The sequence below is a fragment of the Piliocolobus tephrosceles genome, chromosome 17, assembly GCF_002776525.5.
Source record: "Piliocolobus tephrosceles isolate RC106 chromosome 17, ASM277652v3, whole genome shotgun sequence".
In the NCBI taxonomy this organism is placed as follows: Eukaryota; Metazoa; Chordata; class Mammalia; order Primates; family Cercopithecidae; genus Piliocolobus; species Piliocolobus tephrosceles.
This window is the reverse complement of record NC_045450.1, coordinates 35,136,580-35,152,173: the sequence shown is the minus strand read 5'-3', so window position 1 is coordinate 35,152,173 and position 15,594 is coordinate 35,136,580. Positions and strand designations below refer to the sequence as shown.

The 15,594-nt window shown below is 50.2% G+C and overlaps 1 long non-coding RNA gene across 1 annotated transcript; it reads left to right on the top strand.

Moving 5' to 3' along the window:
* Positions 1-1,132: 1,132 nt before the first annotated feature.
* LOC111541447 lies at positions 1,133-5,453 on the top strand. The gene is made up of 2 exons (XR_002731261.1): positions 1,133-1,329; positions 5,228-5,453. It is a non-coding gene; the product is annotated as an uncharacterized LOC111541447 (long non-coding RNA).
* Positions 5,454-15,594: the final 10,141 nt, after the last annotated feature.

Here is a 15,594-nt window from a genome sequence, read left to right as displayed (position 1 = left end):
ACTCATCTGACAAAAATACTAGGCCTGACTCTCATTGGCCCAAATTGAAACACATGGCCACCCTTAAACCAACCACTGTGGTCAAGGGATGGATGCTCAGCTGAGCTTACACCAGGGTCACATGCCATACCCTAAGTCTGGATGTGGAATCAGTTCCACTCAGATCACATTGATTGAGCTGTGGAGGGGAGTGGTTTTCCCAAGGGAAATAGGGAGGTTCTTACCAGAATAAGAGAGTGGATTTTGAATATAAAACAAACAACCAATTTCCATGATACCCATCTCCATCCTAGGCCACGATCCAAGTCCCAAGTCTAGACTGTCATTATTTCTCACCTTGGTCCTGTAACCTACCAACTCCCTGATTTGCACCTCCTCATCTTTTTTTTTTTTTTCTTTAGAGACCAGATCTCACCCTGTAGCCCAGGCTGGAGTGCAGTGGCACAATCACAGCTCACTGTAGTGTTGGAGTCCTGGGCTCAAGCAATCCTCCCACCTCAGCCTCCTGAGTATCTGGGACTACAGGCACGTGCCACCATGCCCAACTAATTTTTTTAGTTTTCTTTTGTAGAGACAGGGTCTGTCTATGTTACTTAGGCTGGTTTCAAACTTCTGGCCTCAAGCAATCCTCCTACCTCGGCCTTCAAAAGTGTCGGGACTATAGGTGTGAGCCACTGTGCCCAACCTCACCTCCCCATTTTAACAATCCACTACACAGCTCTGAATCTTTCAACTTTCCTTATTGTCTAGCCCACAAAATCCAAGATCCTAGACCTGAAACTCAAAACCTCCATGGTCTGACTCCAGCATAATTCTCCAGCCTCATCACCTTCAGCTTTTCATCACCCATTTGCCTGACAAGTCAGCCAACCAAGACTAGCTGCTGTTCTTTGAACACACCTTACATTTCCTCTCCTCTAAAGCCTTTCCTCCATGCTGTGCCCTTCGCCTGGAATGCTCACCAGCTCCCACCTCCACTTCTCCAAGTCCCTGAAATCAAGCCCAGCTGGATGGCTACCACCCCAGGGAAGGCTCTTTCTGCTGAATCCACATCAAATCCAATCCTCCAAGGCAAATACTCCTGCCCCTTCACCACCTGATCCTCAGCCCCCTTCTCATGGTGCAGTTCATCTATGAAAGAGACAGCCCCTTTGAGTGAGGGTGATGTGAATACAACAGCAGGTACCCTTGGTAACCAAGTCAGCTTCCATATTGATCAGGACATTTCTGATGGCAAGAAACCAAACTCGGATCTCTATAAATGCAAAGGTAATTGACTCAGTCAGAAGCACATACAGCACGAGAGTTGTAGGCATGGCTGGACTTAGGGTATCACGTTTCTCTCACTCTCTCTCTCTCTCTCTCTCTCTCTCTCTCTCTCTCTCTCCATGTCTTATTTCTGCCTTTTTTTTTTTTTTTTTGACATAATGGCCTCATTTCCTTCTACTGTGGATAGCTTCCTTCATGTAGCTGGAGAAGTTGGAAACGTGTCTTCCCTAACACTGGGGCAGCAAAATTCTGGGGAGAACTCCAGCTGCCTTGCATCATATGACTATCCCTGAGCCAATCACTGTGGCCCAAGGAATACAGCTCTCTGACTGGTCAGGTCTGTGGCGCACATGCATGGCAGGTTCAGTCCCACCCTCAGAACTACACGGATTGGACACCCCCAAGAAAGAGGGGTCTGTTGCCAGAAGACAAGAAAGAAAGGAGAAGGAAGGAGAGGGGAGGGGAGGGGAAGGGAGGGGAGGGGAGGGGAGGGGAGGGGAAAGGAGGGAAAGGAAAGGAAGGGAAAGGAAGGCAAGAAAGAGGGAAAGAGAACAAAAGAGAGAAAGAAAAGAAGGTGAAAGAGAGAAAGAAAAGAAAGAAAGATAGAGAAGAAAGAAAGAAAGAAAGAAAGAAAGAAAGAAAGAAAGAAAGAAAGAAAGAAAGATTGATTGATTTACCCCAGTACCCTCCCAACATCCAAGCATGAGCTCTGATCCATACCGTGGATTATCAATTTAGCTGTTGCTGACAATGATGGCCGAAAAGCTATATATTGAAATAACAGCAGTTATTCATCTTATTATTATTACTCACATCTGTTGAGAGACAGTGTGCTAGGCACGATTCTAAGTACTTTACATGTATTAACCCATTTGTTCCTCATGACAAACCCACGAGGTAAATACAATTATTAGTCCCATTTTACAGATGAGAAAAGTGAGGTGCAAACAGGGTAAGACACTTGCCTAGAGTCTCCTGGCTACAAAGTTGAGGAGCCGGGATTCAAACCCTAGGTGTCCAGTCCCACAGCCTGTGCCCTCCTCGCTGCCCAATACTGTCTACTTGGTGGTGTCTGGTATAAACTGGACATGCAGAGGAGCGAGAGAAGCCTGTTCCCCACTTGGTTACAGCCTCTCATCTTCCCAAATTCTCCTTCATAAAAGCAGCCCAGAGGCCTAGCAAGCAGCTTCTGCCAGGCTCTGCCCTTTGCCCCAAGGAAGGAGGAGCAATATGACAGCCCAGCTCTTGCGACCTCACCACCCCCTCCCCAGCGAGCCACCCTAGGGGTCTTCCCCTGGCAACCCTCCCCCAAAGCTCCTAGTTCAGTCACAGGTGCAGCAGTGGGATGGAGCATCAGAGCATGGGGGCCACAGAACCCCCAGTGCCAGGAATAGAAACCAGAGCCCCAGGCCAGCACACCACTGAGGAGGGGCAGGAGGGGACAGACAGACAGACAGAGAATGTGAGAGACACACAGGGAGAAGGCAAAGGCAACAAAGGTGAAGACACACATACAGGGCCCCCTCCTCATGTGCCCTCCTGCAGCACTCACCGTCAGCATATGTAAGTCTCTCCTCTCTGGGGCTGAGGGCAAGAGGGGGACAAGGGGGACCCTTTTAGAACCTGCAAGTAAAAGTTGGGCAGCAACTTGGGCATACATTTCTTTAGTTTCAATTCTCCTCAAGTGTCCTAAGCAGGGCAAGAGGCTCCAGGGGCAAAGTGAGGGAGGACAGACGCCCAAGGGGCAGGGTGTGGGGGTCAGGGTTAGGCCCATATTATTACTATCATTATTATTAATGTGGGAGGGAGGGAAGGAAGGAAGGAAGGAAGGAAGGAAGGAAGGAAGGAAGGAAGGAAGGAAGGAAAGAAGGAACGAAGGAAGGAGAAAGAAAAAGGGAAGGAAGGAAGGAGAAAGAAAAAAAGGGAAGGAAGGAAGGAAAAAAGAAAGAAAAGAAAGGGAAGGAAGGATGGAAGGAAGGAAGGAAAGAGGGAAAGAGGGAAAGAAAAGGAAAAAAGAAAAAGAGAGAGAGAAAGAGAGAAGGAAAGGGAAGGAAGGAAGGAAAGAAGGAAGGAAGGAAAGAAGGAAGGAAGGAAGGAAGGAAAGAAGGGAGGGAGGGAAGGAGGGAGGGAGGGAGGGAGGGAGGGAGGGAGGGAGAAAGGAAGGAAGGAAGGGATCCATAATGGCTTCCACTTGACTTCACCCCACACGATGGTCCTGATGCTCAGAAAGCCCAGAACCCCTCTGATATCTTGGCCAAAGCTCCAAAAGCCAAAGCCTGCAGCCACTGAGCCCTGCAAAGTAAAAGTGAGATGTCCAGGGGACAGTGAGAGGTCCCCAAAAACATGGAGGAGCACACCTGACCCTGTCCATCCCTCCCTGCAGGAGCTCAATGCTCTTCTGACCCACATCACAAGGGACCTGACTTCTCTCAGAATATCTGCTTGCTTTAGTGGACATGGGTTTGAAATCCTACTGTGACCCTAAACCAGCCCTGTGACCTTGGTTAAGTCCTTCCCTCCTAATACCTCATCTGCCACCTATACAGCAAGGGGCCCTTCCAGGGCTGGCATTCTGTGGCTGATAGGGTTTTGCTGTGTCCCCACCCAAATCTTCCATTGGATTGTAACTCCCGTAATTCACACATGTTGTGGGAGGGACCCAGGGGTGATAATTGAATCGTGGGGGCAGTTTCCCCACACTGTTCTCATGGTGGTGAATAAGTCTCACAAGAGCTGATGGTTTTATGAGGGGTTTTCCCTTTCGCTCGGCTTTCATTCTCTCTCTTGTCTGCTGCCATGTAAGACATGCCTTTCACCTTCCACCATGATTGTGAGGCCTCTCCAGCCACGTGGAACTGTGAGTCCATGAAGCCTCTTTTTCTTCAAAAATTACCCAGCCTCAGGTATGTCTTTATCAGCAGCATGAAAACGGACTAATACAATGGCCTTGTGACTCTGTGGACCCTCACCTTCAGAATCAGAGGTGCCTTCCCAGGGATGCTACTCAGGGACTCCCACGCTATCCACCCTGCCCCTCTCATAGAAGCTCCTGAATGCTGTCCAGCTTCCCCGCCTCCTGCCTGCCTGCCTATCGAACCTTAGCTGTCTCATGCCCACAAGGTCTTGCCAAGTAGTTGACCAACCATCCATGGAAACTAAGATGGCCCAAGGTGAGATAGGAGGTAAGGATAGCCTGGAACACCATGAGATCTCAGCAGTGCTAGTAGGGCCTGACATTTGGGCTGACAGTGTGGATTTAAGACAGTGTGTACCATGGAAGAGGACAGGTGGGACCCCTTCTAACTCCCCCTAGAATAGGACTGACCCCTAAAAGACAGAGCATGTGGGGCTAGAATTAGGGGTCAGAACGTCCCTACCTTCCCCAGAGCCCAAGAGACAGCCCTTGAGACCTTAAAGGAGGGCGAGAGGGAGGCAGGATGACCCATGGGTACATCTGCCTCCTTCTCAGGATGACAGGGCCTTGGCAGCCATGAGAGCGCTGTGGCCCCCAAGCACCTATGCACTGAGCATTGCATCACGTCCCCACCGCCTGCACCAAATGTCAGCCTCGGCACGCGGTGCCCCACCCCACTCCTGAAAACTAAAGGCACCCCTTCCAGAGAAGAAAAAGAGGGAGCCTCATCATTAATAGCGCTGGCGGCAAGGTAAAGCCGCCCGCCCGCCCCCGCGCACCCTCGCCCATAATTATGCCAGTGCGCCTTTCATCCCCACGCGCACACGCAGAAAGTTTATTGTTGTATTTCGGCCTTTTTTCAGTCTCCTCTGCCTTTCATGCAAGGGGAAGGGTGCTGAGGGGTCAAAGCACCTCCCCCACCTCCTCTCCCTGCTGCAGTCCTTTTAGAAAAACACCCAAAGCCATAATTTGTCTTAGAATTTCTTTTGAAACAGCTACAAGAAAGACTAACGACTGCTCTTTTCCCTCTGTTTCTGATTCCAGCCATCCCTTTATCTGGCTTTCATTAGAGCCTCGGCCGCGCCTCTTTTGTGGGAGAGACTTGAGGGAGCCGAGGCAGTTTCCCAGCCGCTGTGATGTTGCTAAAGATTAAAAAGGAGCTTTGAAGCTGCACCAGTTCTCTCTGCGCCCCCTCGGTACAGGACCTCAGAAAGACCCAAGCCATCTGGCAAACCTGACATAAAGACAAAATAAAGTGATTGAAACAGTCTCTTCAAAGCCACAATGGTAGATTTGTTGATTTGGGCGTTATCTTTCATGCGAGGCCCTCAGAAGTCACCAGAACACCTAGGTAATCTCAGGCAGGCCTGACTGGAGTGGATGGAGCTTTCCAGGCCGAGGCTCAGAGAGGGGCCCAGCCTCGCCTGGCGGGGGCCCAGGGATGGACTGCGGGGCCCAGGGATGGACTGCGGGCCCCGGGAAACTCCACAATTGGACACAGAGCCCAGGCCTCAGCAGCGGTTTCCAGCGAGGCCTCCTCCCTCCAGTCCCTGCCTGGGTCCCAGCTCCAGAAGGGCCCCAGACTCAGCCAGACAGACAGAGCCAGGAGAGGAAGCTGGTGCGAGGCTGCCCTGAACAGGAGGGGATGGCAGGAGATGAAAGGCTGCTGCCCTGATTGCAACCGACAGCCCGTTAGTAACGCCCTGGCAGCTTCAGTATCAGAACCTGCTTCTCACAGCCCCCAGCTGGGCAAGGCCTGGGCAGATGGCTGTTTGCCAGGTCCCAGGGGAGGGTATCCCTCATACAACTGAGTCTTGGACCAGCAAAGATCCCGGAGCCACAGACCCCTGGGCAGTTCTGGCCCGGTTCTGCATTAACGGATCAGAGTTAACATAACCTGGAACCTGGACCTCTCTGGGCCTCAGCTTGCCTTCCTGCAAAAGGGATAGGACTTAACCTATGGGTGGAGTTTCTCTTATCCTGTTGGGTGACAGAGCCTGGAGCCCAAAGCCTTGGATCCTGAGTGCACCCCAGGCCTGGGTGGGAAGCCTGGAGGAGGTGGTGTCAGAGCCAGTGCTGCAGCTGGACAGACCCTCCCACCCTGAGTTCAGTGCAGGGATTTGGGGTATACCATCCCACAGAACACCCGCTGGTGCAACCGCAAGCAAATCATTCCCCTCTCAGAGACTCAGTCCCAGTAGAATTCAATGGTAGGAGGTGGCCAGAGATACTGACACGCTAGGGAGAACTGGGGCTCCATGAACACCCCCAAAGGGACAGAGGTGGGGTCAAAAGAAGCTGAGTGGCCGGGCACAGTGGTTCACACCTGTAATCCCAGCACTCTGGGAGGCCAAGGCAGGAGGATCACTTGAGCCCAGGAGTTTGAGACCAGCCTGGGTAACACAGCCTGGGCAACATAGCAAGACCCCATCTCTATTTTTTTTTTAATAAAAAATTTTTTGGTAAAAAATAAAAGAAGATGAGCAAGTAGTCTTTTTTACTTTTTCTTTTCTTTTTTTTTTTTTTTTTTTGTTGTTTGTTTGTTTTTGTTTGTTTGTTTGAGACAGGGTCTTGCTCTGTCAGCCAGACTAAAGTGCAGTGGTGCAATCATAACTTACTGCAGTGTCAACTTCCCAGGCTCAAGCAATCCTCCCATCTCAGCCTCCCAAGTAGCTGGGATATAGGTGCATCCTACCATACCCAGACGAATTTTAATGTTTTGTAAAGATGAAGTCTCACTGTGTTGCCCAGGCTGGTCTTGAACTCCTGGGCTCAAGAGACCCTCCCACCTTGGCATTCCAGATTGTTGGGATTACAGGCGTGAGCCCCACCCCTGGCCTGAACAGGTGGTCTTTAAGTTCCCCACTTCACTACAAACAGCTGCTCTGCTTTTATCTGTTACACACACTGGGCTTCAGAATAAGATCTCCAGGCTTTTTAAAAGTATCTGCTGATTAAAACACACATACAATTTAAAACCCACGGGTCTTGAGGGCCTCTGCTCATCCCTTCTGACCTCCTTGAACCTGTGATTCTAATCAGACCCTGATGAGCTCAATAAGAGGTGGACTTCAGTCTACTCAGTTTCAGCAAAATAATGAATCCACAAAGTCTAACCATCGATCAAAAACCAAGAATCTATGGAAAACCTGTTCTGCCTTCCCACCCCAGAAAAACATAATACCTGCCTGTCCTCAAACATCAGGCCCAGAAAAGATTTCTAAAGGATGTTCACACCCCCAGGGGATATAATAAGTCTCCAGCTGCTTTCTACGCCAGAGAGAAAGAGGGCCTCTGGTCACAGTCCTTGGAGGAGACAACTTGCCCAACCCCATCTTTCTCTGGCCAGATCCAAGACCAGGGTCCCAGCTCCTCCTCTACTTCATCTTCTTCAGACAACTCAAAGGGGAAACTTCTCATCACAGCTGATCCCTACCCACCTTTCTTTCCTTCCAGAAGCACAGTTGGCTCTGCCACCAGGGTGGGAGGCCCACAACAGAGATTTTCTGGCCTCTTGTTAGTGATGTGCCAGCATGAGATGAGGCTGTGCCAGCCTGAGATGAGGCTTCCATCTGTTGTCCTCCCAAAAGGGGAGAGGAAGTCTAGCTCCACAGAGAGGCAGTGCCACAGAGCACATGTGGGAGGGGGCAGCCTGCCCACCAACCCCTACAAGGAACCTTCCAGGTAGACAATTTGCCCCTCCTTTTCTAACCATGCCTCCACATCTTCTCAGTCTGGTGAACTCCTACTCATCCTTCAAAACACATCTCCAATGTTCCTCCTTCTGTGAAGCCTTTCTGAGCTTCCTTCTCACATGCCACTCCCAGCTCATGTGCCACTTCATCCATATCTGTCTTGGGTAGCTCTGAAATTAGATGATAATAATGTTTCCAGGAAGAGCGCACACTGGAAGTCAAAGGACCTCAGTTCAAATGTCAGTTCCCTTATTCAATAGCTATGAGACTTTGGACAGGTCACTTTGCCTCTCTAAGCCTCAGTTTCTTTATCTGTAAAGGTGATAAAATTTATTCCCTAAGCTGGTTTTTGTTTGTTTTTAACAGAGTCTTGTTCTTGTCACCCAGGCTGAGTGCAATGGCACAATTTCAGCTCACTGCAATCTCCTCTAGGCTGGTTTTGAAGATTCTGTGATGTACGTGAAAGAGTCTAAAATTATGTCCAACACATAGAGGCACCCAAGAGAAGTGGGCGTCATTTCTTCCTTAGAAGAGTTGAGCTACTCAAGGACAGGAACCAGGTCTTCATTCATTCATTTATTCACTCGTCATCACTGAACTCTTGTTGGGAACCAAGCCCTGAGCCAGAGTTGGGTTATGCAGCAGGCCACAAAACAAACTGTGTCCAGGGTCCATACATCTCACAACTGGTCTTCCTTACCTGTGTATCTCTGGCACCTGCTGTGGCTGACACTGGTCATTTGACTTCTCTCCAGGTGGTTTGGGCAAGGGCAGGTCTTCCAAGTCCAGGCTGAAAGTTGTCTGCCCCTAGGATGGTCAGCAGGACTCTTTTCTGTTCTTGACATCCTCTGAGCCTTGTCTGAGCACTCTGGGAGGAGACAGATGAAGAGGAGCCATCATCCCCTCTCTTAGGGAGCTCCTGATCAGATGGAGGAGACCCCCACCTCATCCCTGGAGAGTTTTTAGCCTGATGAAAGAGACAGACTCATCGATCTCAACCTTGAAAACTCCCAATCTGATGCCAGGGGCACATTTTCCTGATTTGGGGAAGTTCCATTTGGAGAGCAAAGAGCAGAGTTCCATTTTCCCTGATACTGCAAACTCTTAGTCTGATGGAGGAGACGCATGCCTCCTGATCCTGGCCCAGTTTATCACTGATGGGGGTGAGATTGTTCCCATCACAGGAGGGGACCTCCTCTGATGGGAGAGGCAGTCTGTGCACATAGATAGCTTGAGAGTCAGATAAAACAACATGTATGGGGAAAAAAGAGATCAATCTAGGGTCCTTTTGAAAAGCTGGCTGTGCAAAGTCTCTGTCCATTTGTTTGTGGACTCAGAAGGGATATTCCTGGCTCTGCAGATGCACCGTTTGAACCCGCAGGGCTGGACACAAATGACAGAGGCATCCGCCTCATGAGCATCCAGCCAAGCTCCTCACCAGACAACCCACACCAGAACTAGCCAGAGGCCCCGTCACTGGCATCCTGCACCAGCCTTGCCAGGGGAGGCTTTCTCACGATCAGGGACATCTGGGCTGGCCCAGCTCCCAGAAGCCACCGACATGAAAAGCGAGGGGCTCCGCAAACACCATCTGCACATCATAAAGCTGCTTGGTGGCTCCCAGGGGCTGCCTCCAGCTGCGGCTGAGTTGCCCGGGAAAAGAGAGGAAGGTACCAAGCGGCCAGGAGGGGGAGGGCAGGGGGAGAATAAGGATGGCCAAAAGGGGAGAGCCAGGCTGGCAGGCTTCCACCTGGCACCCTACACACTGGGGAAGTTAACATCACCTGGTTTGTCTCCCTGTCGCTGCCTGGGAACACAGTGGGTTTTGCCTATCCCTGGAGGTGACTTGGGTGACTGGGGTAGAATACGGTGCTGGTTATGCCCTCAGTGGCCATGCCTCAGTTTCCATGTCTGTACATTGGAGGTAATAAGAATCTCATCCATATGGTGGATTTGCTATGGGAATTAAAAGTAATACAAGTGTTGAGCTAAACACTTAAGAGCTGTACACGTAACATCTGCAATGTGTGTCCCACACCTGGTTTAAAGTAAGTGTGCAGTCACCGTTGTTATCGTCCTGCCTCCCAGACACTGTCCTGCAGCTCTGGGAGCAGGCACCTGTGATGGGGGGAATCGTCCAGCATATTTCACTGGCGACCTGCCCAGGGCCCCACCCTCAACACCAAGTCCAAAGCTGATTGGACAAAGGATAGGGCCTGGCCCAAGAAAGCTCATCTATTGGCAGTTGAGCAGAGCCTATCAGATTCTCTGTGGAGAACCTGAGCTGGAGTTGGGTTGTGCCTACTGGTGATCACCTTGGGCCATGTTGAAGCAGAGGAAGGAGGCAGAGAGGAAGAGAAAGAATAAAGACGTAAGAACAGCAGAGATGAGACAGATACGAGGTTCCTGAGAGGTGGAAAGAGATGACAGAAGGGAGAAGGCCTTCCTTTTGGGTTCCCATGTGAGTTCCCAGTAGACAAGAATGTACCAATGATCACAATGGCACAAACTATGATTTGTGCCAAGAAGTACAAACACAAATACGCACATACCACACTCCCCACCCCACATCCCATCATACCAACATACTCACACCCCTTTTTACTTTTTTGTTTACAAGTCCCTACCCACATGCAAACAACTTCCTGAATGGTAAATCCCAGGAGACCAATTTAGTTGAGTGGGGCTCAGAAGCTGAGAGAGAGAAAGCACTGAATAGTTTCAGAAAATAGCATTTTTGGAGAAAGTGGAGAGAAGAGAAGAGATGGCTGGCTGTAGGAGAAAAAACATAGGTGCACAGAGAGTGCTCATCGGGAAGTCTAGAAAGTGTCCGAACTGTGGTGCATGATCCCTGCAGCACAGCATCATCAAATCACGTCACCTGCCATCTCCCGGTTCTGCTGTCCCCCATGTTGGCTCCATCCTTTGCCCCTCCAGCTGGCAAGACAGCTGCTGGCCTCTACAGCGGTGTCAGCCCTCAACCACAGACAACAGCAGGGGCTCCAGTGTCTTGGTTTGAGCTCCCTCAGAAGGAGACCCTGAGTCAAGGATTTTAGGACAAATGGTTTCCCTGGGAAGTGATCGTAGGAAGTACTGGTAAGGAAATGGGAAAGAGAGCCAGCACGGGGAAGGAAGCCAATACAAGGTATGTTATCATGCAGTTATCTTTGTGGGCACCCGGAGCCTAATCCCACTGGGGAACAGTGAGGGCCAGGGTAGAGCATGCACCTTGCAGAGAAATGGGGTATTTATCCACCAGCTCCCATCAGCCATTGGTTGAGGGCTGCCACAAAGCTGGAACTAGGACTCCTCAAATTTTGCACCCTGTGCACCTCACTTTCCTCCCCTAGCTACCTTGACAACTCCTTGGCTCCATTAGCCCCCTGACTTGTAGCCCCTGTGGCACACATGGACAGAGTGGGCCGTAACAGCCTGAGAAAGTACTCAAGCATAGACCCAAAGCATGCCGTTTCCATGCACACGGGCAACTGGTAGTTCAGCCCGTGTGTGTGGAAATGGCAAATGCCAAGAGGCTATGCATGGGGCCCAGTCAGGGGCTGCTATACCCTGCAAAAATCTCATAGTATCTCAAAGATTCTGATTGGGTCATATGTTCATCCCTGGACCAATCACTGAGGCGAGAGGGATGTGACATGCTAATTGAGTCAATCTTAGAGTGGTGGAGGGGGCAGGAAGAATGAGAGGGTGGGTGTGTTCCCTGTGTACCTCACAGAAACTAACGAGTGTGAACCATAGCAACCCTCAGAAATAAGACAAAGAGGCATCAATTGGGTGGCCAGGAAAACAAGACACACAAATGACCACGCCTCAGCCCAAAGTTGTGATTACTCAGAAGGTGAAAGTGTTGGGTTTAGCTTGTCAAAAGCCCTTCCAGCAAAACCCTTTAACTAGTCACTGTAAGCTTTGGTTTAAAGCATTAATTGAGCACTGACCTGTGCCAGACATTATGTCAGGCTCCGAGAGGACACAGATGAAAAGGTCTCATTTCTGTTCTCTGGAAACACAGGCAAGGGTGGCAGTGAAGATGGAAAAGACGACGACGGCTGTTTCAACGATCATTTCAGCAGATCTGTTAATGAGATGCCACTGATGGCGACACATACACAGTATTTCATGAGCCACCAAGGAAAAAGAAAAGTTGCCAATTAAATATGTCACACCTTGGATAATAAGATTTATCCCAATTTTAGAGATATGAAATGTAAAAAAGATGAGTTTTAGAACTGATGGATTATGGTCATATTTTATAGCTTATAAAGGATTTTTTTTTTCTTTTTTGAGATGGAGTCTCACTCTGTCGCCCAAGCTGGAGTTCAGTGGCGTGATCTCGGCTCACTGCAACCTCTGCCTCCTGGGTTCAAGCAATTCTCTGCCTCAGCCTCCCAAGTAGCTGGGACTACAGGTGCATGCCAACATGCCCAGATAATTTTTTGTATTTTTAGTAGAGACGGGGTTTCACCGTGTTAGCCAGGATGGTCTCGATCTCCTGCCCAGACTATAAAGGATTTTTTTATAGACACTATCCCATTAGGTACTCACTATAAATCTGCTGGGGGTAACATCACTGCTATTTTCCATTCCATGAAACTGCACTCAGAGAGGTCAAGTGACTTTCCCAAGGTCACTAAGCTACTAAACAACCAAAGTGGGACTCAACCCCAGGTCTGCCTGGTTGCAGAACCAGGAGACCACCAGGTCTCCCTGACACTTTTGTGACTCCTGGTCCATCTTTTTACCAAACAGGGGCCTCGCCCATCTTAGTTTGCCTCCCAGTTCAAAACAAGGAGCCCAACCAGCTCCACTTCCCTCTGCTCCCACCCACCTATGTGCCTGGGCTTGAGATTTCTGTTCCCAGGAGATTTCTTCCCTTCCAGGCAAAACAGCCTTCCTTGGTGACCACAGGCAGATAGTATGGTCACCCACTCATTCCCAGCTCCCCTCAAGCTACTGCCATGGTGAGCACTACTCAAACCTCGGTCCCTACCAAGGATCCTGTTTTGAAGGAACCAAGCCCTTGTCCCTCAGAATACCTTAAATTAGACCTGTTTGATAATGGTTTGTACGATAGTTTCCTCATGTATATGTTCCCTCATGAACACAGGGTTTCACACTTGGATTAATGCTCTGAGTTGCTACCTTGAAATTCTTTTTTTTTTTTTTTTAGACGGAGTCTTCACTCTGTCACCCAGGCTGAGTGCAGTGGCACGATCTCACTGCAAGCTCCGCCTCCCGGGTTCATGCCATTCTCCTGCCTCAGCCTCCCAAGTAGCTGGGACTACAGGCACCCGCCACCTCGCCCGGCTAATTTTTGTATTTTTAGTAGAGACGCGGTTTCACTGTGTTAACCAGGATGGTCTCGATCTCCTGACTTTGTGATCCACCCTTCTCGGCCTCCCAAAGTGATGGGATTATAGGCATAAGCCACCGCACCTGGCCTGAAACTCTTGATAATTTTGAACAAGGGACCCCACGTTTTCATTTTGCACCCAGCCCTACAAATTACATCGCTGACCCTGGTGAGAATGGGCCCACCACACTTAAAAGTATCTGAGAAAGAAGTCGGACTTGTTGCCCCATTTCTGGGACTCCTGAGGCCTGGAAGTGTCCTGGTCACCTCTGTATGTTCTGGGAACAGGCAATGCTCAGTTCCCTAAGCAGAGGGACTCCTCAGTAGGCACTGAATGAAGTGTGTGTGTGTGTGTGTGTGTGTGTCCATGAACACACAAGTCAGCCTATGTTCTTTCAGTTGCAAGGGCCAGAAATCCAGGTCAAAGTACACAAAACTCAAAGGGGGGATTTACTCAACTCCTGGATTGAAAAGTGTAAGAGGTTGATGAACTTCAGGCTCAGCTGGATCCAGAGACTCAAGCACTGTCACCAGGCCACCAGCTCTTGGCTCTGCTTTCTCCACCATTAGCTTTATTCTCAGGCAGTGCCTCCTCTCAAGCCCCAAAAGCACCAGACTGACATACCACTAGCTCAGCAAGCTCTTCATGGAACGGTCCCACCAAAGCCAAGCCTCAGTCCCATGCCCACCTCTGTACCAATTACCAGGCCAGGGGCTATGATATTCACATTAGCCAGATTCCAAACACAGGCCCACCTCTGAACCAATCATTGGCCCTGGCAGCTGTGATACTCTCACTGGCAGGCCTGGGTCACATGCTCACCCCTGAACCAATCCTCACTGGCCCTGGCAGCTGTGACACTCTCATTGGCAGGCTTGGGTCACATGCTCACCCCTCAACCAATCCTCACCGGCCCTGGCAGCTGTGATACTCTCACTGGCAGGCCTGGGTCACATGCTCACCCCTGAACCAATCCTCACTGGCCCTGGCAGCTGTGACACTCTCATTGGCAGGCTTGGGTCATGTGGGGAGAGGAGGCTCTCTAAATGGAAGTCAAGAGGCTGTTGTTAGAGGAAGTGTTTATTTGGTGCCCAATGGGCAGAAACAGCCAGTAACATAAGGCTTCTCTCTGCCTATCTCCCAAGCTGGTCACTTGGGTCTGAGAAGCCTGAGAAACTTGCTGACCCAGAAGAGCAGCCTTGGAAACCTAGCAAAAAGGGAAGGCCTGCGAAATACCAAAAGGCCCACACTGGACAGGTCAGCAGGACCAGGGCAGATCAGACAGGTGCCAGAGGCAGGCGGCCACTCTGCATAGTTACCACCTGAGGGCAGCTGGCCAGGAGGCAGGGTAAACAGGAGGAGGTCAAGTAGCCTCGGGGAACCTCTGTACCTTGCCTGAGGCATGGCAGATAATAACACTGACTGCTCACCCTTATTGAGGCTGGCCCGGTTCTAAGCATTTTTATGCATCAACTCAATGAATTATCACCAATGAAATTGGTACCTTTATAACCCCCATTTTACAAATGAGGAAACCAAGGCTTTTAAGTAACGACCCCAAGGTGTCATATGGCAGAAAAGGGGCAAGTCACATATCCCACCAAACCCTGAGCCTCCTGAGGTTAGGGACTGTGTCTTGTTCTTATCCGAAGTCCCCATGGACCCTAACAATCACTATGTGCTTAATGGATATCTGGTGAACTGAAAGCCTGGGGTGGTGGGCGGGTGGGGGCGCTGTCTCTGTGTTCTCCACCTTCCCTACCCTCCCCATCCCAGGAGGAAATTACCAGGCTCAGTTCAGGCCATACCCCTTCCAGGTGTGCTGACCTTGGAAGATGACTCTTAGACCTTGCCCTTGCTCTGTTGTAATGGACTCTCAGGCACTACAGTACACCCATCAGTAGAAGAAAGAGCTTGAGATTTTGCAAAGGCTTGACAACTCCATAGTCTCATGGTGTAGGTCACTTATTTTTGTTTGAGGCAGAGTCTTGTTCTGTTGCCCAGGCTGGAGCACAGTGGCACGATCTTGGCTCACTGCAACCTCCGCCTCCAGGATTCAAGCAATTCTTGTGCCTCAGTCTCCCAAGAAGCTGGGATTACAGGCATGTGCCATCACGCCTGGCTAATTTTTGTATTTTTAGTAGAGACAGGGTTTCCCTGTGTTGGCCAGACTGGTCTCCAACTCCCGGCCTCCAGTAATCCACCAACCTAGGCCTCCCAAAATGCTGGGATTACAGGTGTGAGCCACCGTGCCCAGCCTGTAGGTCACTATTTATGCCGCTCCCGGGAGTAGCTGGCTGTGTAGTTGGGGGGAAGAGGAAGAACACATTTAATGTGAATTCATTCA